The sequence below is a fragment of the Ictalurus punctatus genome, chromosome 5 (assembly GCF_001660625.3).
Source record: "Ictalurus punctatus breed USDA103 chromosome 5, Coco_2.0, whole genome shotgun sequence".
Lineage (NCBI taxonomy): Eukaryota > Metazoa > Chordata > Actinopteri > Siluriformes > Ictaluridae > Ictalurus > Ictalurus punctatus.
Genome location: NC_030420.2, coordinates 15950675 through 15973515, shown reverse-complemented (window position 1 = coordinate 15973515; position 22841 = coordinate 15950675).

The window sequence follows — 22841 nt, the reverse complement described above, 5'->3', positions numbered from 1 at the left end:
CTGAGCATCAACATCACTTAAATATTGAAAACTCACAGAATATATATTTTACATCAATCTCAACTTGAATATAATAAATTATTAATTAGACATGATTAATATTAATTAATATTAATATTGATTTATTATGATGATGATGATGATGATGATGATGATGATGATGATATATTACGATATTAATATTAGAGCAATTACTAATGAGATATGTTGAAGAAATTTGACAGTAAGTTAACAGTGAAATTCACTCAGCTGGGCGTTCGCCATTACTCAAAACCTATTGGCTGATTTCGGGCATGTGACTGGACTGTGATCATTTTTCCATAGCATAGCTTTATTTTAAAAGGAAAATTCAATTACCCTGATCTTTCTATCATCCTAATACATTTATGACATCTTTCTTCAATGCACAATCAACAGCCTTGGATGCACAACTCCAAAAATACAGTTTTGTGACTCTGATTGTTTTTTCATTGTGGTCTTCAAATAGATACCAATTTTCCGTAGTTTATGTACTTAAAGAATTATGATTGAACTATTATTGATACAATGTACTGTGTATGGAAACATATTAGAGAATTGAATTAATTACTTCTTATATAAATGAACTGACACATTGGGCTACTATACATGACTATATTTATTATTGTAATTTCCTAATTATGATCACTAAATACATTTAAAATAAGTCAAGACACAAATTTCAGTGAATTTTAGGTTTTGCAATGGGCACACAATAAAGAGTACATCATACACATGACAACAAGTTTACATATCCCTGATAGCAAGTGAGCAATGACACCAATAACCACCAATGCTTACCACTTCATTTGCCAACATGCCCACATGGAATGAAATCAATGAATCTGATTGCTAGAATATAGTCAGTTCTTGAGATCTTATGCTCATAACGTTAAAAACTTTTAAATATGGCTCCTAACAGGGCCCTTTTGACTCACAATATTTTTCCATTGCTATATCTGATACTTAATAGAATAGACAGTTATCTGGGTAAAGATTTTGGGTTTTCAAATCACAAAAAAAATTATGGCTGCTGAGTAAACTGAGTAAATTTGAGGTAGTGCTGATCTGTTTATATCTAGAGAGAGATTTCTTGAGACTAAGCTACTAGTTAATGCCAAACAATATACAAAGCAATGTGCTTATCCCTGAACAAACCAAAGATATTTAACTTGTCATTAACAGGTCCTGAAAAGAGCAATAAATTCACATAATGGCTGATTGGTTTATTTGGCAGCTTTCTCACCACAGTGTAATTTAAGTGAGGAATTCTATCTGTTTCCATTTCCCCATGGTCACCCTGCATCTAGCTGCATTTAAGCAGTATGGTAAGTGGCAATTATGCTTATAACATGCTGTTAGCTGCATTTTCCAGTCTGCACTGTTATCTATGTGAGTATTAAGAAATAAATTTCATATACGGCGATTACAAATTCAAGAAATATAAGGTGTGTCCAACACAATAAGCAGCATTTATCTTCTAGGCAGCTCACTAAGCATGCTGTCATGAAGGACAGACACAATTGCAGGTTGTATAGTTTTATTTAAAACCAATCAGGAGGAGCTAGACAATACTCAAAGAGACAGGCTAATGGTCAGAAGTCTGGCACTTACCAGACTGCTGACCATTAGTCTGTTTCTTTGAGTTTGGGCATAAATTAGAAAAGACAAAACAATAGAACAATTAGATTAAAATTATTAGAAAGACAAAGACAACTGACTGTCAAAACAACAAGGTAGAGTGCTTAGACTTGTAACAGTGCTGGAGCAAGACAAAACGAGGGTCTGGATTTTTTATGAGAGTGAAGAAGATTGCAAACAGGTGAGTAACTAGTAATAGTGAACATGAACAAGTGATTGTTACAATGTCACAGATTGGGGATCAAAGGAATTGAGTCTGCAACTTCAGGGGTTTCTGACATGGGTGTGATACAAGCAGCTTCAGAACAGTACTGACACCATAATTAACTGACTAAGAAGATTGGGCTATGCCATCAGTAATGTTTGGATTGTGTCTGTTTTTGCCCATATATGCATTTTACTAGAACTGATTAATTTGCACGCTCAGCAATTTGATGCCAAGTGCCAGTAAATTAATCCAACTGAAGTTAATATGAGTCTTTCACCAACTTTGGACGACAGCTTCAACGGTGCATCTGACTATAGTCACAAGCTGTTTTGCAGATACAGTCCCCTCTGGAACTATTGGAAATGCAATAGTTAATCTCTACCAAAGTGATGGAAACTGAGAAAGCCTGGAAAAGCATCACAAAAGAAGAAACCAACAATTTGGTGATGTCAATGACTCGCTGGCTTGCAGGTATTGCAAGCAAGGGATATGCAACCAAATATTAAGTGTTATTTACTTTAATTTACTTCAAGGTTTATCTGTCCCCATACTTTGGTAGCTTAAAAATTGGGTTGTCTGATACAAAACGATCTATGTTTTATGTTTAACACATCTAGATGTAAATACATCAGGAAATTAAAGCTGAAATCCTAAACTCTCAGCACATATGCACCTTTTTATCTCCAACCCAAATGTCTTTGGTGTATAGCACACCACATCTAATTGGCTTCGACTTTCTAGTATATTTGGAAGTTACTGTAGCTAAGAAAAATTTTAAAAAATGTGCAACACGTGTATGAAGGCAAGAAGAAGAAAAGGTAAAGATGGGCACTAATGATGGCATTTTACAGTGACAAATGGTCACCATGTCTTTGTCTTAAGTCTCACCATGTTTGCACACACACAGAAGAAGGCATACAGGTGTTACAACACCACCCCTTGTGGTTAGAAGGGGTAAAATAGAACTTATTTTAAAGAACAGTGCATAGCCACACGCAGTTATGTGACATAATTACACTACTCTAAGTGCATTTCTGTTATTTCTAAATTTGGCTCTAAATGTATAAAATTGTTAATCTTTCACAACAACATAATATAGCATAATTGCACAAAACTCTACTAAAGATAAACTTTGAGAATTCCTGAAGGATTACATCATCAAGAAAATCTGTGTTTTTGAGTTTAAGGGCTCCTGTTATGTGCTGTATTAATTATGCTGGATTTCTTTTTTTTACTTTGTTGTTTATGGAAAGCATGTCAGGTCGGTATTAAAAAAATGGAAGCAAATAAAACATACAAGAAAATAAGCATGTGAACACATCATTACTTAGCAGTAAGCACTGTAAAACATTAAAGGAAGTCAAGAGCGGCACAGACAAAAATATTTAATCTTTTAGAAAGACTAAAGTACGGAGGCCCAGAAGGGCAAGGTACCCAAAAAAGGTCAACTTATAACAAAAAGTCACCTTTAAATAAAAAGAGTCAACTTTAAATACATGATCAACTTTAAATAAAAAGAAGGAAACATAAAAAAAGAAGTCAACTTTAAATAACAGCAAACTTTAAATAAAAGAAGTCAACTTTCAATAAAAAAAGATGTCAACTACAAATAAAAAAGTGTCCATTTTGAATGAAAAAAGTCAGTGTTAAATAAAAAGAGTCAACTTTAAATAAAAGAAGTCAACATTAATAAAGAAGGCAGCTTTAAATAAAATAAATCAGCTTTAAATAAAATAAATCAACTTTAAATAAAAGAGTCAACATAAAAAAAGCAATAAACTTTAAATGAATGAAGCTGACTTTTAAAAAAGCGGGATCCCGAAGAACCTGAACAGGTGGTGCAAGAACAGTTCAGCTGTGGTAAAGGCTGATGGGATGTTGGGTAGTGGGATGAGACGTAGGGACTTCGAAAATCGATCTGCAACCACTAGGATGGTAGTGTTTCCCTGCGACTCCGGTAGGTCAGCCATGAAATCTATGGACAGGTGGAACCACGGGTGTGCTGGTATGGGCAGGATCATAAGCATGCCTGCGGGCAGTGTCCGCGGTACCTTGGCCTGGGCACACGTCGAGCAGGAGGGTACTACACGCTGCACCTCCCTTGACATGTTGGGCCACCGGTATTTCTTGGTTAACAGGCGGTAGGTATGGTGTATGCCCGAGTGACCCGTAGCCACTGCTGTGTGGGCCCAGGTAAAGAGCTCCAGCCGGTGTTGCTCGGGAACAAACTGCTTACAGGGCAGACATGCTGCAGGGATTTGCTACCTTGGAAGGCATAATAGGGCCTTGATCCAGTGCCCATTCGATGGTGCTGACTACACAGGAAGGGGGCAGAATATAATCCACGTGGTTGACTCGACTCTCCATACTGTGGAGCCGCGACAGGGCATCAGCCTTGGTGTTCTTGGATCCTGTTCTATAGGACAAGGTGAACTGGAATCTGGAGAAGAAAAGGGACCAAAAGGGGACTTGTTGAGGCATTAGACGTTTGGCCATACGTAAATACTCCAGGTTCTTATGATTGGTGAAAATGACAAACGGGTGCGTGGCTCCTTCCAGCCAATGTATCCATTCCTCCAGGGCAAGTTTGACCGCCAAGAGTTCTCTGTTCCCCACATCGTAGTTACGTTCCGCTGGGGATAATTTCCGGGAAAAGAAAGCCACGGGGTGAAGCTTTGGTTTGTCTCCGAACCTCTGTGATAGAACGGCTCCCACTCCTGCTTCGGAAGCATCGCTCTCCACAATGAAGGGCTTGGAGGGATCAGGGTGTTTGAGGATGGGAGCAGTAGGGAATGCTTTCTTAAGTCTATTCAATGCTTCCTGGGTGGCTTGCGTCCAGGCTAGCCACTTCGGCTTGCCACATAGTAGTGATGTTAGGGGGTGTGCTATGGAGCTAAATTCTCTGATGAACCGTCTGTAAAAATTGGCAAAGCCTAGGAACTGTTGCAATTACTTGATGGTTCATGGCGTGGGCCACTCCACCATCGCCTGTACCTTACTTTGGTCCATGTTGTCTCCCTCCGGGCTGATGATATATCCCAAGAATGCCTTAACGTATAGCTGCTGCTGCAGGAATCAATGCAAAACCTGTCGAACATAGACGACATGCTCCTCAAAGGATGCAGAGTATATTAGAATGTTGGCAATGTACGTGATGACACTCCTCCCCAGTATGTCTCTTAAAACATCATTGATGAGACGTTGGAACACTGACGGACGTTAGAGAGAGTGTAAGGCATGACCAGGTACTCATAGTGGCCCAAGGTGGTACTGAAGGCTTTTTCCACTTGTCCCCCTCCCGGATGCGAACCAGGTTGTAAGCACTACGCAGGTCCATCTTAGTGAAGATGGTTGGTGACCTTAGCTGTTCAAGGGCTATGGGTACAAGTGGCAAGGGATAACAGTACTTAACATAATCTTGGTTTAGGCTGTGGTAGTTGATGCATGGTCTAAGGCCACATCCCTTCTTCTCCACAAAAAAGAAACCTGCCGAGGTGGGGGATGTAGAAGGTCTGATGTATCCCTGTTGGAGCACCTCCTGAATATACTCCTCCATGGCCTGTTGTTTGGTCTGTGAGAGCTGGTACACTCGACCTCGAGGTGGGCTGGTTCCTGATAGGAGCTTAATTGCGCAATCATAGGTGCGTTGTGGTGGTAATCTGCTCACTCTCTCCTTACTGAATACTTCCATGACGTTATGATAGTCAGGTGAAACTCAGACTGGAACGGGTGGAGTGGGACTTTCTACTGTCGTTGCTGCCACCAGGATAACCGGAGATTGCAGCCAGTGAGTATGGCAGTACGGAGACCAGTGGGTGACCTGTTTGTCAGTCCTAGAAACCTAGGGATTGTGTAGCTCCAACCATGGGAGGCCTAAAATGACGGGGTGCCTGGAAAAGACAGTGACGTAGAGGACAATGGTTTCGCTATGGAAGGCACTGACCTGGGGAACAAGGGGTGCTGTACAGTGTGAGATGATCCCTCCTCCTATGGGGAGACCATAAATGGAAGGGAGTATCTGGCAACCTGAAGTGTCACTGAGGAAGCAGCACCCTTCGAGCTGATGCTATTACATTAATTTCTTCTAATCTCTATACTTTAAAATTATTTACCTTACGTTATACAAATATAACTGACACTACTTTAGATAAAACATTAAAACATAAAAACAGCCCCTCTACGCCGTGTGTTTCTCTGTGCAGGGACCGTGCACCTAGGACTTTCCCAGCCGTGGTCTCCATCATGCCGGCGCCAACACACCTCGGGCCTTGGGTGAACCAGCGGCGGAAGGCGCGGGCTGGACCCTCTCCACCTCCGGTGTTCGAGATTCCAACCAGGAACCGCTTCGCCCCTCTCCATCAGACCAGACCCAACGCTGTGATCGTCGGGGACTCCATTGTGCGGAACGTCCGTGTAGCCTCATCTAAAGGTAAGGTGCGCACACACTGTTTTTCTGGTGCTTGTGTCCTTGATGTCGCTGAGCAGGTATCCGGGATCCTGAAGAAGGACGAGCGCATTGGAGCGGTTGTGCTGCACGCGGGGACGAACGACACCAGGCTGCGGCAGACGGAGGTTCTGAAGAGGGACTTCTCCAGCCTGATCGAGACAGTACGAGGCAGATCACCCACCGCGAAGATCATCGTCTCTGGACCTCTTCCCACATACAGACGTGGAGCAGAAAAGTTCAGTAGACTTCTAGCATTAAATGATTGGTTAGTCTCTTGGTGTAATGAGCAGAATCTGGTGTTTGTCAATAACTGGAATCTGTTCTGGGAGCGTCCTAGGTTGTTTCGTCCTGATGGCCTGCACCCGAGCAGCCTTGGAGTGGAACTGCTGTCAGACAACATTTCCAAGGCGCTACACTCCAAGTGACTGCCTACCGTAAGTACATCTTCCAATAATAACAACATTCAGTATAATCAAAGTTCAATTAAAAATCCGGCACCGGTAATACATACTATAGAGACTGTGTCTGTTCCCCGAGCTATACAAATATATAGAAAATCTCAGAAAGTCTATCTTCGTAACCTAATTAACATAAAATTAAATCATATTGAATGCACAGCCAGCACTTTTGATCTGAGGCTAGGACTATTAAACATTAGATCTCTTGCGTCTAAGGCTCTTATTGTTAACGACAAAGCCAGTCCTCCTGGATACAGTTATGTACATCAGCCTCGTTCAACTGGTAGAGGAGGAGGTGTTGGTCTCATCCATAGTAAAAATCTAGGCGTCACACAAAAACCTAAGCATAAATTTAATTATTTTGAAATTCTTTATACCAGTATAAGTTATGTAGCCACAAAAAACAAGTCAGTTCCTCTAATTATTATTTACAGACCCCCAGGGCCATATACTGAATTTCTTAGTGACTTTGTCTCAAGCCTGGTTGTGTCTGTAGACAAAGCATTAATCGTCTGAGACTTTAATACTCATTTTGATAACCTGGAAGACCTTAGATGCAGTAGGGATTAATCAGAACGTAATCGGACCTACTCATAATGGTGGTCACACTCTTGACCTCATACTAACATACGGACTAAGTATAGAAAATATTATCATTTTTCCGCAGTCTGAAGTTGTCTCAGACCATTATCTTATCTCGTTCATAAACGTAATGATCATAATATTTCCACCTCGCCTCGCTACCGCGTAAAATGTACCTACACATCAGCTACTGCACCGAGCTTCATAAATAACCTCGCAGAAACATCAATTAGATTTGGATCACCGTCAGATCCTATAGAACTCAATCAGGCGACTGAAAGCTTGGAGTCAACACTCCGCTACACACTAGATAGAGTGGCTCCACTCAAAAGGAAAATAATTAGAGAAAAAAAATTAGCACCCTGGTATAACGATCAAACGCGAACCTTAAAACAGATAACTCGACAATTAGAGCATAAATGGCGTCAAACCAAACTGGTGATATTTCAAACAGCATGGAAGGAGAGCCTACTGAAATATAGGAAATCTCTTGGCGATGCTAGAAAAATCTATTTCTCCACCTTAATAGGAGACAACAAAAAAAATTCTAGATTCCTTTTCAACACAGTAGCAAAATTAACTAGGAACAAAACCACTACAGAGAGAAACACTCAATCAGTACATAGCAGTGAAGATTTCATGAAATTTTTCATTGATAAGGTTGAAAATATTAGACGTGAAATACAGGCCATTAAATTAAAACCGGACAGTACTGTAACAAACCCATTACATGACAATATAGCAATATCAGATCAATGTTTAGAGTGTTTTGCTCCGCTTAGAGAGACCGAACTAGCTACATTAATCTTTTCAGCCAATTCATCAACTTGCATACTAGATTGGTCCAGGAGTAATTGAACCACTTTTAAATATAATCAATTCTTCCCTAAGCACTGGCTATGTACCTAAATCACTTAAATTAGCAGTTATTAAACTCTTGATTAAAAAACCTGATTTTGACCCGTCTCAATTGTCCAGCTATAGACCAATATCAAATCTCCCCTTCATCTCTAAGATTTTAGAAAAGGTTGTAGCAAAGCAGTTATGCTCGTACTTAGATAGGAATAACATTCATGAGATGTATCAGTCAGGATTTAGACCTCATCATAGCAGAGAGACAGCGTTAGTTAAAGTAGTAAATGACCTTCTACTGACCTACGATAAGGGTTGTGTCTCGCTGCTTGTGTCACTTGACCTTAGTGCAGCTTTTGATACTATAGATCACACTATTCTCCTTGATAGATTAGAAAATGTTATTGGTATTAAGGGAACAGTCCTCTCCTGACTCAGGTCTTATCTGACCGATCGTTATCCGTTCGTAGATGTAAATGGTACTGAGGTTACTTTTGGAGTTCCACAGGGTTCTGTTTTAGGCCCACTGCTCTTTACTTTATATATGCTACCCCTAGGTCAAATTATTCGTAAACATGGAATTAGCTTCCACTGTTATACTGATGATACACAGTTGTATGTTTCAGCGAAGCCAGAGGACAGACAGAAGCTTAGTAAAGTTGAGGATTGTGTAAAGGACATTAGACGTTGGATGTTAACTAACTTCCTTCTACTTAATTCTGATAAAACAGAAATACTTTTATTAGGCCCACGTGTAGCTAGAAGTAATCTTTCTGATCACATGGTTACTCTGGATGGTCTTTCTGTTTCATCATGTACAGCAGTTAAAGACCTTGAAGTGATTATTGACTCCAGCCTATCATTTGATGCTCATGTAGATATTATTACTAGGATAGCTTTCTTTCATCTCAGAAATATTTCTAAAATAAGAAACATATTGTCACTACATGATGCGGAAATACTAGTTCATGCATTCGTCACCTCTAGATTAGATTACTGTAATGCCTTACTGTCTGGATGTTCCAGTAGGAATATAAATAAGCTCCAGTTAGTCCAGAATGCAGCTGCTAGAGTCCTAACTAGAACTAGAAGATATGACCATATCACATCAATATTATCAGTACTGCATTGGCTCCCAGTAAAATCTCGCATTAACTATAAAATACTTTTATTAACCTATAAAGCACTAAACGGTCTCGCACCACAATATCTAAGCGATCTTTTGGTTTTATATGATCCGCCACACCTACTTAGATCAAAAGATGCAGGCTATTTGACGGTACCTCGAATAGTGAAGGCTACAGCAGGGGGAAGAGCCTGCGCTTATAGAGCCCCACAGTTATGGAACAGTCTTCCTATTAGTGTTCAGGACTCAGACACAGTCTCAGTGTTTAAGTCTAGGCTTAAAACGTATTTGTTTACTCAAGCCTACCCTGACTAGATTCTGTTCTACTACTTCGCAGTCATAATAATCTTTTTCTCCCTCTCTCCTTTCGCCGAGCCCCACACAAATTTATGGAGATACTAGAGATCCAGATCCTTTCTGCCTCTGGATGGAGCTCAAATAGACAATGTCTTTTGTAAAAAGCGCTATACAAATAAAATTGAATTGAATTGAATTGAATTGTATTGAATGCGACGTGGCTGGAGTAAGGGACGAACGGAAAGGTTTAGGTCATGCACTGTTCTCTGATCAATGAAGATACTGGCTGCTCCCGAGTCAATCAGCGCTGTGAGAACAGTAGACACCCCTGAGTGCTCAATTATGAAAGGTAGAATGAAGACATTATTTGTAAGTAACTGGATGGGACTCACCCTTTGGGGCCGGGGTCTGTTGGTCCCGCTCTCCCTGGAGGACTGCCGAGACTTGAGAGTGCACTGATGGATGAGGTGGTTGTCCTCTCTGCATAAAAAGCAGCAAAACTTTCGGCGACCCCTCTCCCTCTCCTCCTCTCGAAACTGCGCTCGCCCCAGCTGCATGGGCTCCGTGGCTGCTCCTTGCATGGGGAAATTGGGCTCACGCAGCGCTGGATGGTTGCTCTGTCACAGTCGATCCAGACAAATCATGAGGTCAGTAAGCACATCGAGGGAGGGTTGTTCATCCCGACAGGCCAGTTCTTTCAATATTTCTGGGTTCAGTCCCTGGCGAAACGTTGTCTTGAAGGCCAGTTCTTTCCAGCCACTCCTTTCCGCGATGGTACGGAACTCGAGAGCATATTCAATTACGAGTTTTCTTCGCATGCCAATAATAAACATGGCTACCATTAGCCGCTGGCCTAGCATTGAATGTACAGTGAATTATAATGTGATTATGTTATAATTTTCACTAAATAAGCAGCTGGATACTGTTATCGGATGAATATTATTGAAATATTGTAAAAGGACAATGTGGGGATGGTGGGCACAGCACTGTGTCAATCTGTACAACATACTGCAAAACATTTATTACCATTTATTATTAGTTAAAGCAAAGGTTCTCAAATGACTTTTTGCATTTGCAAGAGACTCCTTTAACTGTAAAATAAACTCCACAAACCCCCTCAGCACACATTTATTTATTTCAAATATATATTATGTTCAGAATTCTTCTGTACATTAATACTCTAGCTATTTATTGGTGCCAGAGCTTTTATTCTTGAACTTTCTATTCACAATACATGGTAGGTGGCAGTTATACATTTACATTTATGGCATTTGGCAGACTTCTTACAACCTTCTGATCAGTTGCACGAACCAGAGTGAGCACATGCTCGCGAGTTACGTGTTAACTATGGAGACTTTGTTTACAACGGACATGTGCTTTTGTTTCTGTTTTGTCTCCTCCTTGATCAGTTATTGGTGGATATTCGAGGGTGCATCTCAATTGTTACCAGCTGTCGGCGTTTAAGGTAAATGACATTAGTTATTTAAACCCTTTGCGTTGTTGCGCACTTCGCACAGTATTATAGATGTTTAAATTAGTTAACTGTGTAATGGTGCCACGCGCTAGTGTTTTCCATGTTGACATATTGTAGTAATTTTCACAATTTATATTAACAAAAAACAGATGGAAAAACAGTCACATGGAAAAAGTAAGTACACCCCCACATTTATCACACCTTCAAATCCATAAAATTAGAATCAGGTATTTAAGATTGGATGCCAGTGATTAGAATCTGCTTAGGGAGTGCAGGTGGCACTTGTCTTATTTATACCCCTGTAATATATAGTATCTGGTGTTCCCTTTGTTATTGAGTTGCATGGTGTCATCATGCCAAGATTTAAAGAGTTCTATAAGGCCTTCAGAAAAATGTTTGTGGATGCCTATGAGTCTGGCAAGGGATTTAAAAAAGATGTACAAATTATTTGAAATACATCATTCCACTGTAAGCAAAATCATCTACAAGTGGTGCAGATTTCAACGGACTGCAAATTTGTCCAGAACTGGCCGTCCCAGCAAAATCAGCCCAAGGGATGACAGTCTGATGCAAAAAGAAGTCTCCAAGAACCCCAAAATTTCATCACAGGATCTGCTAGTAAGTCTTGCAACTGTTGTTGTTAAAGTGCATGCTTCTACAATCCGAATGAGATTTGCACAAATTTGACCTGCATGTCGAGGAACGTGCCAGGAAAGACATACCAGGAAAAAGCCTTTGCTGTATAAAAAGAACATTAAAACAAGACCATTTGCCAATGAACATATAGGCAAAGTCCAGGCCTTTTGTAATAATGCGCTCTGGACAGACGGATGAAAGATAAGAGTTGTTTGGCCACAATAACAGCGGACATGTTTGGCGGTGACCAACGACAGCTTTTAGGAGAAGCACCACATACCAACTTTGAAGCATGGTGGTGGAAATGTTATGGTTTGAGGTTGTTTCACTGCCTCAGGGACTGGAGAGCTTGCATTCATTGATTCAGCTTTGAGTTCTGCATCATATCAAAGGGCACTTGAAGACAATGTGAGGCCATCTGTCCAAAAGTTGAAGTTGAACCAAAAGTGGACCTTTCAACAGGATAATGATCCTGATAATGATCCACACTAAGAAATCCACCAAGGAATGGCTCAAAAAGGTTAAATGTAGGGTTATGGAATGGCCTAATCAAAGTCCAAGCAGGACATGCAAGAAAAACCTCAAACATCTTGCAACTGAAAGAATATTGCATGGAAGAGTGGTCATACATTCCAGAAAGCCGATGTCCGAGACTGGTGGACAATTATGCAAAATGCCTACAAGTTATTTCTTCTGAAGGGAGCCATACTAGCTTCTGGTGTACTTACTTTTTCCACAGATGAATATCACATCTATTGACATTTCTGTTTAATAAATGATTGAAAAAGCTATTTTTCCTTGTGGTTTTGTTCAAGTAAATCAACTTTATTTATAGGCACTGTTTCAAAGATGAGAAAATGTTTGCTTGTGAAAAACAGCAACAATTTCCATGGCCTATAATTATTTCTTCCACATGACTGTATATTATTAATTATATTAGACTGTCTATGATATCAGACACTTATAGTAACATCACATGTCTTTCTTTCTCCCCATTGGACACTGATCAGCCATAACATATAACCACAAACAGGTGAAGTGGATAACACTGATTATCTCACTGCAATGGAACTTGTATAGGGGTGGGATATATTAGACAGCAAGTAAACAGTCAGATCTCAAAGCTGATGTGTTGGAAGCAGGAAAATTCACAAGCCTAAGTATCTGAGTGACTTTGACAAGGGCCAAATTATGATGGCTACATGACTCTCCAAAACGGAAGTTCTTGTGGGGTGTATGCAGTGGTTAGTTGTGGTATCAGATTATATCCACTAAGTGAGTACACTTAACAAACTTATCATAGAAATAGGTACTTACATCCAGTTGTATGAAGAAAGCAAGACACCGAACAAGTGAGTGAGAAGAAGCAAGGGTCCAAGTTTATTGTTCCAATTCACATGAGATCCACACAGTTGAAACGTCCCAAGGGTGATCTAAAAAACCCAGAGCTGAGGCTCTTGTATTTATACAGCTACTCATGTTCCGATTTCCCACCCTCAGCATTTTTCCCAATACCAATATGTCCTAATTTCAGCTGATACTGAAAACCCTTATGTTTGCTAAAATGTGTTTTTTAGCATCCCTTATCTCGCAGTATTCGCTTACTTCAGCATCCCTTATCTTGTCGTATTCACTTACTTCAGCATCCCTTATCATCAAGTTTTGGTTCGATTCCACTCCCCTTATGTCTGGCCTGCCTTGGCTTCTAATTTTTTAAAAACCAACTTACGCTTACTGTGTTATTCCTGACTGGATTTTCATTGAGAGGATCTCTGTAACGTTACACAAATCCCCTAATTATGGGTCAGTTTTGTTCTTTTTCCACATTGCTCTTTGGTGATGTCTCAGCTTGTTTTTTTTTCCCTTCCCCTCTCTTTTAATCCATGCATCTACTTTACTCTATTGATTTTCTACATACCTGACACAGGCCTCTGTGTGTGTGTGTGTGTGTGTGTTTGTAATGTAACTCTTAGTCGGACATCTGGTCCTATGTGTGTGTGAGCGTGCGTCCGCATATAATCTGACTAAGCTCTTTGGCATGCCTCACTTGGCATGTGGTGTTTTTCGCCCAAGTATTGCTCTTTCTGTGTTTTTCTGCGTGTCTAAGTGAACATCAGCTCTTTTTGTCTCCCTTGTTGGAGGGGTTGGACTTTGATCTGAACACCAGCTTGCACATCTTACTGCAGACTTAACCCTTTTGATTGAGGTTCTGCGCACCCCGTCTGATGTCTCAGGGTTTTCACCGCCTCTCAGATACAGAATCTGCCCAGCTAAGGTATGCGTGGATGCTTCCACTCAGACTGATCCTCTGCCTGCTGCTCCACCCGTCCACTCCTCCAACATCAGACCGATTATGACATGGACTTCTCTGACCCGGGCTCTGACCTTTCTCCTCCCTCCTGACCTTTCTCCTCCATGTGGATGTTACTTTTACATGTACCACCTACATAAACAATGCTGCAGACCAAGTTCATCCCTTCATGGCAACAGTATTCCTGCCAGATTGCAAAAATTGTTCAGGAATGGTTTCAGGAACGTAACAAAAAGTTGAAGGTGTTGCCTCCAAATTCCCCAGATCTCAATCAGTTTACAGGATTTCAAAGAATTGCTGCTATAGGTTTTTATGCCTGATACCACAGCACATGCCTTGATGGGTCAGAGCTGTTTTTGTGGCACAATGGAGACCTACAGGTGGTTTTAATGTTATGGCTTATCAGCGTAGGTGTCATGGAGAGGACAGACCCTTGACCCTTTGCATTCCTTAGACCACCAATAGACTACACATTTCAACTTATTTTATTAATCAGTAAATAAATTGTTCAGTGCAACATGCAATTGTGTATTTTTTTCCCAGTCACAGATCAAAAAGCATGTAAAGAATAGTGGAAAAGTACTGCATGTTGCATGAGGGTATAGGCTTCTACAGTAAAGGATTGTACATTACTGCACACTGTATGAGGGTATACATTTACATGTACATTTATGGCATTTATGGCATTTAGCCCATGTCCAGAGCAACTTAGAGAAGTGCTTTGAAGTTTCTATCAATAAAGGCATCCTGATACTGGTTCTTCAGGGCACAGACTACCATCAGTCTAAACACTCTGTTTGGGAGATAATATTAATAAAAGCATGCAGACAACACATTTTTTAATTGCTTATTTAAGTACTTCAGGAAGAGGTAAGTCTTAGACTTTGTTTGAAGACTGCCAATGACTCAGCTGTTTGGGCATGTAGGGGAGATTCATTCCATTACTTAGTTGGCAGAACAGAGAAGAGTCTTGATGCATGCCTTCCTTGTACCATGATAGATGGTGGGACCAGTTGAGTAGAACTACAGAACCAGAGGGAGTGTGGTGCAGTGCAGGGTGTAAGCAGTGCTTTGAGGTAAGTGGGTGCTGGTCCATTTTGGACTTTGTAGACAAACATCAGTGTTTTAAATCTAATGTGGCAGCTACAAGAAGCCAGTAGAGGGAGTGTAACAAATGGGGTGGTGGGGGAGAACTTAGGAAAAGGAAAATTGATTCTCCATGGTTACCGCAAGGTTGCATACAGTGACAGAAGGTGAGATCAGAGAGTTTCCCAGGGAGATCACAAGTTCATGACATGGGGATGAACAGCAGTTCAGTTTTGCTGGGATTAAGTTTCAGCTGATGTGTTGCCATCCATGATGAGATGTCTGCCAGACATGCTGAGATCTGAGTGGAAACATGAGGGTCTGCAGGAGGGAAGGAGAGGATAAGTTGAGTGTCATCTGCATAGCAGTGGTTTGAAAACCCATGTAAGGATATGACCTCACCAGATATTGAATATAGAGAGAGAACAGAAGAGGACTGAAGTGCTGTACTGAGCCTTGTGGGATGCCAGTGGAGAGTCTGCCTGGAGCAGATGTGAATTCCCTCCACGTCAGCTGATATGACCAAACCTCCAGGTAGGAAGAAAACCATTGCCATGCTGTGCCATGAATTTCAAGACTTGTGAGGGTGGACAAGAGAGTCTTGTGGTTGACTGTGTCAAACGCTGCTGAAAGGTTAAGGGGGATAAGGACTGATGACAGTTTGATTGATCTAGCAGCATGTAGCTTCTCAGTGTCAGCCAAAAGGGCAGTTTATGTGGAATGTGCTGCTTTGAAGCCAGACTGGGTAGGATCTGGGAAGTTGTTCTGTGAGGAATAGAGAGACCTATTGTACACAGTGTGTTTGAGGATTTTAGAAAGAAAAGAGAGAAGTGATATTGGTTGCTGATGTCAGAGGGATTCAGAGTGGGTTTCTTCAGGATGGGAGGCCAGGTTTTTGTGGTTGGTCTAGAGGATAAATTGCTGCTCAGCCCCCTCAAGCCAGTGCCTCCACTTTTCCAAGGCTAACTTCATGGCTAGCAACTTATGACTCCCCACAGTTTAGTTTGATTCTGCAGGCAAGAGACGATGAGAAAAGACGGTGCATGGCTGAAGTTTCTGGTTGGAAACTGAGCGCTGGGAGAACACTGCACACACACCTGGATCAGAGGCATCCCCTCCACAATGAATTGCCACAAAGGATAAGCTTGGATCAGCACAGGGGCAGAGGTGAATAGTTCCTAGATCTTAGTGAAGCTGGCTTCTAACTCAGGGGTCCACATGAAGGGAGTGGAAGTGAGCTGGCTGTAGTACATGATGAAGTGGCAGTAGAAATTCATGAACCCCAGAAAATATTGGAGCTGCTTCAGGGTAGTTGGTCTGAGCTACTTGACAATGGCTCAGATCTTCTCAAGGTCAGCCTTGACTTGTTCACTCTCAATGATTTACCCCAGAAAGCTGACTGAACGGTCATGGAACTCACATTTTTCTGCTTTGATGATCAGGCAGTTCTCCAGAAGTCACTGTAGGACTTGACAGATGTGGTGGATTTGCATGGTGGACAATCAGGATGTTGTCCAGGTATACAAAGACAAAGCAGTTCAGAAAGTCCTGGAGTACATCATTGAAGAGGGATTTACAAGGAGCATTGGTGAGGCCGAACAGCATGACCAAGTATTCAAGTGTCCCAGGGAGGTGCTAACCACAGTCTTCCACTCATCCCCCTCTCTGATCCTGACCAGACAGTACACATTCTGCAGGTCTAATTTAGTAAAAATGGTGGCTCCATGCAGGGGCTCAAAGGATGAATTAAGGAGAGGCAAGGGCTACTTGTACTTTGCCCTGATGCTATTCAGAGCCCAGTAATCAATTCAAGGATGGAGAGATTTATCCCTTTTTGCCACAAAGAAGCAGATAGCACCCAGGGGGGAGGAGGAAGGTCAGGGACAGTATGGTAGGATGGTAGGGGCCCCAGTGAGCAGGTTGAGTAGTGAGAGGGCCCAGTCCTTACTGAAGACCTCTTTCAGGTCATGGTTCTCAGGGTACCCTGCGAGAGGTCTGGAGGGCTTATGGTTAGGGAAGCCATTGTGAAGGGTGGAAGAGCCAACTTCAGGCATCAGGAGTGGCAGAAAGGAATCCAATTAGCAACCCTCCCAAATCTACTTGGGGGTTGTGCTTCCTCAATCAAGTATGGCCCAACACAAGTGAAGTGCACAGGGAGGAAATGACATTCAGCCAAACCTATTTGCAGTGGTTTCCATAGAGAACCAGGAGCAACAGCAGTGTGAAGTCAGATCCAGGCAAAGAATCTCCCATCCAGGGCATTAACAGTGACAGGGCATTCAGTGGTTCAATGGGGAGGCTCAAATGAGATGCTAGCTCCAGATCCATGAAGCTGTCATTGGCACCTGATTTGATCAGCATGAGCAAGGGCACAAAAAGGTGGTTGTGGCGCAGGATGGCTGGAATCTCAAAGCAAGACAGGGGGACAGAAAAAGCACATGTTCAGATCACCAGTAGTCCCATTTCTACTTCCAGCCCTTCCTTTTAGGTGAAGAGGGCAGGTAGCCAGGAAGTGGTCAGTTGGCCACAATAGATGTCTAGAATCTAAGGTCATGCTTGGCATGGGTGACACTCGGGTCGGAATCGGGGGTTCAAGTGCCAGCACTGCCAAGCTGCCACTGTTGGGCCTTGAGCAAGGCCCATAGCCCTCTCTGCTCCAGGGGTGCCGCATCATGGCTGACTCTGCACTCTGACCACAACTGTCCAACAATTTGGGATATGTGAAGAATTTTACTGTGCTGTAATGTATAACAAATAAAGGCTTCCTCTTCACAACCTTGATTTAGGTCAAAAGGTCATCATCAATCATAATTATTTGACAAGTGTATGTCAAATGTTAATGATCATAGGGCTGTTCTCAAGCATATACATACGTACATACTATACATAGAGAGAAGCTTCTCATCATCAATCTTATTTATTTGGCAGGTGTAGGTCACATGTTAATGATCAAAGGGCTGTTCCCATAACACATAGACGTTAAAAACATATGCTTAAATGATAGGGCTGTTACCCACAAGTGCCCCCCCCCCCCCCCCCCCCCCACACACACACACACACACACATCCCAAACACCCCCCAGCACCCAACTGAGTTTCCTGCAAAAATATGTCCCCATTCCCCCTCCAACCACATTCTTACACCAACCCTCCCAGAGAGAAGCTACTTATCATCAGTTTGAATTATTTGACAGGTGTCAGTTAAAGTTTAATGATCAGGTAAGGTGTTTAATGATCAGGTAAGCTTTTCCCACACCATTGATGTTTAAAACATAAACACACATACATAGACACCCCTCCAAAACCTAATAAACACAACACCCACAGCCCACCCCTCACATTTTTCCCTTCAAATATTTTTATCTCTTACAACTATGTATAACTATGGCTGCTTGTCCAGATGCACCAAAAAAAGGTTAAATCTATGTTGGGAAGGTTTTCAAAAATTTCAGATCATAAAAATATTCAATATTGGTTAGTCAGCTGGTTGTACATTTTTTTTCAATGAAAAATAAGGAGTCATAGTGCTTTCAGGTTATCTGGACTGGGTCACATCCACTAGAACAATGCTACTGAGATGGTAACTTTTGATGAGTATGACTGGAAAAAGATTTGAAAATGGTGTAAGGTCTTTGACTACACTGTAGGAATGGATGTCTTTTCACCAGAGGCCTAGAGGTGAAAATGGAGAATCAGTGCATCTCCACTACAGACATACCACATCAGAACAACAGATTTTTCCAAGAACCAGGTTTCACTGTACTTTTCTGCTACTATTACTACACATCGGATAGCAAAGAGAATTGCATCAAAGTTAGGTATGATCCAAATAGCTGGAATGTTCTAGAATACTACTTTAATCAAATCGACTGATTATTCCACAAATTAGGATAATAACTAAGAAACGGGAGAAATAAGAGTAAAACTAGATGACCTTGGGGTAGAAATTTTGACAAACACCAGTAGACTCGTCCTCTCAGGTGAAAAAGGTTTATTACAGGAGGATGAATACAGGATAAAAGAATGCAGGATAGAAGAAAGCAGGATAGAAGATGAGAGTGCTCTAAAGCACTCATCTCTCACATGCCCTATAGAAGTTTAAGATAAGAAGAGCTGGACATCTGCAAGTCTCGAAAAGGGAGTAGAAGGAGGTTTGAGACAGTTTGGTGGTTTCAAGGTCTTAGCAGATATGCAGACATTCCTGAAGGCAATAACATGTTTGTGTCAATGTAAGAGGAAAGAACGTTCTGTGCTAATCTCCATGACATTACCACAAATGGCATTATTCACTGATGAACTTGAACAGAGCTATTACAAAGTAAGAAATTAATAATTTCCCTCACAACCTCTTCTGATGTTATGACTTTTCTAATCTTTCAAGACTGAACCGAAACCCCACCTTCTCCAAAGACTCAAGCCTAATGATATGTAAATGAATTTGCCTACATGTTTTAGTTAAAGCCTTCTGACCATCATTATCCTGAATGATTGTCTATGTCATGTTACTCTGAGGGATGGAAAGAAAACACAAAACAATTACCTTAATTTCACTCAAGGATATTATAAACGTATCAAAGAACTGGTTAGTGGAATTGACAAAACAATGAAAAAATAGGATATAGGATATTGAAATGGTGATTAACCTATGAAATATGTATCCAGACACAAAAATTTTCAAAGCTACCTTTAAAGCTAATGGAAACTTTGCATATGTATATACTTGATATGAATCCCGGTAGTCTGTTAATGCCCTGAGAACCAGAAGCACTAAATCCTGCTGATATTCATGCAGGCTTTTACATGATGTATGTATATACAGACATTGTAGGATCTAAGGTTGAACCAGGCAGCTGGGATAACAGGAAAAGACAAAACATTTTAAACTACATTCCAATTAGACAGCCCTCTACCAAGCAAAGCATAATTCACAGATGTTGTCAAGACTGGTACCAGCAAGTCTGGGTATGGAGAACAAACACACCATTGAGTAAACACTAACAGTCTTTGTCAGAGTGGCCATCTGGCAGGACGTTTCATTAAAACTGTAAATCAACCACTAGAATGTCACAAGTGGGTTGAGAAACAAACCCGTGTTTTTTGTGTTTTTCTCTCTGGGAGCTTGATCATAGCAGCCATACCCTGTGGGCTGCTTATTATATCCATGGTTTTAATGTCCATTACTTGTCCCTGTTCCATGTCTTCCCAAAGCTGAGCATATTCCTGGTCCTGTCCACCATCATCATATTTAATAGTGCAGTGTAAAGGGGCCTCCACCTCTGTGCAATTGGGCCGCATGTACCGTAACAATGGTTTCCATTCTGCATATCAGTGCCAGAGTTCCTAGCTAGATGGATCGGACATCTCCAACCAGTATACCATACTCGCATTACGGGCGGTGTATTTAGGTTCGTGCAAAAGTAGGTATTGTGTGGATATGGATCTAGGGAATGTCACCCAAATCCCAGTCGCTTCGCACTGTATCTGAGCCCCCAGCTTACACAGGGCATCCCGTCCCAGTAGGTTAACAGGTGCTCCTGGTGAATATAACAGAGGAGCCTGTATTGTCACGCCTTCCAGAGTTAGTTCTTGAGGGTCGGTAAATCGTAAGGTCTGTATTTTTCCTGAGAAGCCCATAGTTTGAATTGCCTTACAGATGAGGGGGAGCTGTGAGCCGTCTTTCCCTATGCTTGAGGATGGAGTTCCAGTGTCGATCACAAAGGGCGTTCGCAAGGTGTTTCCGATCGTCACTGTGACAGTGGGCTCTTGTTCCGGGTGCAGTGTGGTGACGGACTGCATCAGCTCCCCCCCAGGCTTCTCTAGGTCTCCTCAACTCTGGCTGGGTCCCTGCTCCCCATAGGGGCCATACATGGGGCCACCTGGGTGCACTGGGGGTAGTGGTTGCCTCTGAGGTGGCATTCCATAGCTCTCGCATGACAGGTACGGAGCTCTCAGTCCGAGCACCTGGCCTCTTCTTTCGGCCCTATCCACGCGGTCTCCCCAAGTTGGTTGTGGGATGTGTGGGCAATTTCTCCTGAAGTGGCTAGGGTCGTGGCATCCCCAGCATCCTTCAGCTGCCATATTTGGTCTTTGCAGAGATCGGCCCCATACGTATCCTCGTCCTCTCCCCCAGGTGGGTGTCCCCTGGTACATGGGGGCCCTCATATGATATGTGTAATCCATTGGGGCAGGTTACATCATAGCAGTCATGTGTGGTACTTGTGGTTGCGGTTGGGCTGGATATTCACTGGACTGCAACAGAGGGTCAGCTGGTGCTGGGGTTGCCGTTTGTGGATTGGGCACCATCAATGCCGCTTGTTTGTTGTGTTCATTCCTCCGTTCCTTCTCTTCCTATTTAGTCCTGGTCAGTTCTCCAAGCTGTGCCTTACAGAGTTGGGTCATTAGGGTTTCCGTGGCATCTTTGGCTTCTTTTTTCAGCTTGCTGTGTTGATCCACGTGATGGGTCACATGTGCCAGAAATGAATTCCATTCTATTGCGTTGAGCCCCACCACTTCCTCTAACTTCTGCTGCACCTCCCCAGGGAGAGCCTTCTTCAGCAGTAGTTTGAACAGTCCCACAATTGCCACTGAATCGTCCCATTTGGCACCCGTTTCATCCCTCCATTTGTCTTGAAACTCTTGTATGAAGGTTATCACATTCTCTTCGTCTGTCAGCTTTATATTTTCGAGCTTCCCAGGGTCCATTTTTGCCGGAAACATGCTTCTCACTGTGTACCATATTTCTTGTCGATATAGGCCAAACGGGATGGCATCAGCCTGGGGGTCGTCTATCAAATCCCTGTGTTCCGCCATATCGAACATCTCTTCAGCCCGTCCCTTGCCCACTTTTTGGCAGAAAATGGCTTTGATATCAGCAATCGCCAGGTGCTGTCTTGATGGTTTTTCCTCGAACTGCGTAATCCATTTCTGCCCCCCTTCACACATGTTGGGTAGTCGTTGGATCAGACCAGTTAGGTCCATGAAACTCCAGGGTGTAAAATGCAGGGCTTTTCCTTTGACCATGAGAGGCATCTGACCTGGGGGTGACCCAACCTGATCAAGGTTAGGCTCCGACTGGGAGCGGAAATGAGCCGCTGTGGTACCAGGTTGGAATCTCACTGGGGGCCTCAGGCTTGCCCTGCTCCATAGTGCTCTAGTTTCACTAGGCTCTGCCTTCATCGGGTGGGTGGCCCCTGGGTCCTCCTCCTCACTGACGTCCTGTTCAATTTCTCCTTCATCTTCTGTTTCAGTCCCCTTGCTCTCAGTCCCCTCTTGTTCGTCCAGATCCATGTCTGAACTCACTTGTTTCTTCTTCTGCTGGTGGTATATTAGGATCTTTGAGGCCTTACTCACGCTTTTTACCTGTTTTCCTACAGACTGGTTCAGGGCTTTTCCCAACCTCTGTGACTTTGATTCCCCCAGACAGGGCTTGTGGGCATTCTTATTCTTCGCAGCCTTCGCCATTTGGAATGCTTGGCCTGCGAGATCTTTCAATTCATCCATTTTACCCACGCCATATGCTATCCCGTTCTCCAGTCGTTGAATCCTGCCCTACGATTCCTTATCCTCCTTTGTAACATATGGGGTGAGCACCACATCCCGTTCTATGCAGACCACCCGTCCCTCAATGTCTCTCGGCTCCCTTTTTTCTCCTCTTCTCATGCATGGAGCCTCTTGTGCCCTGTTTTTGCCTTCATGCCCTCTCTCAC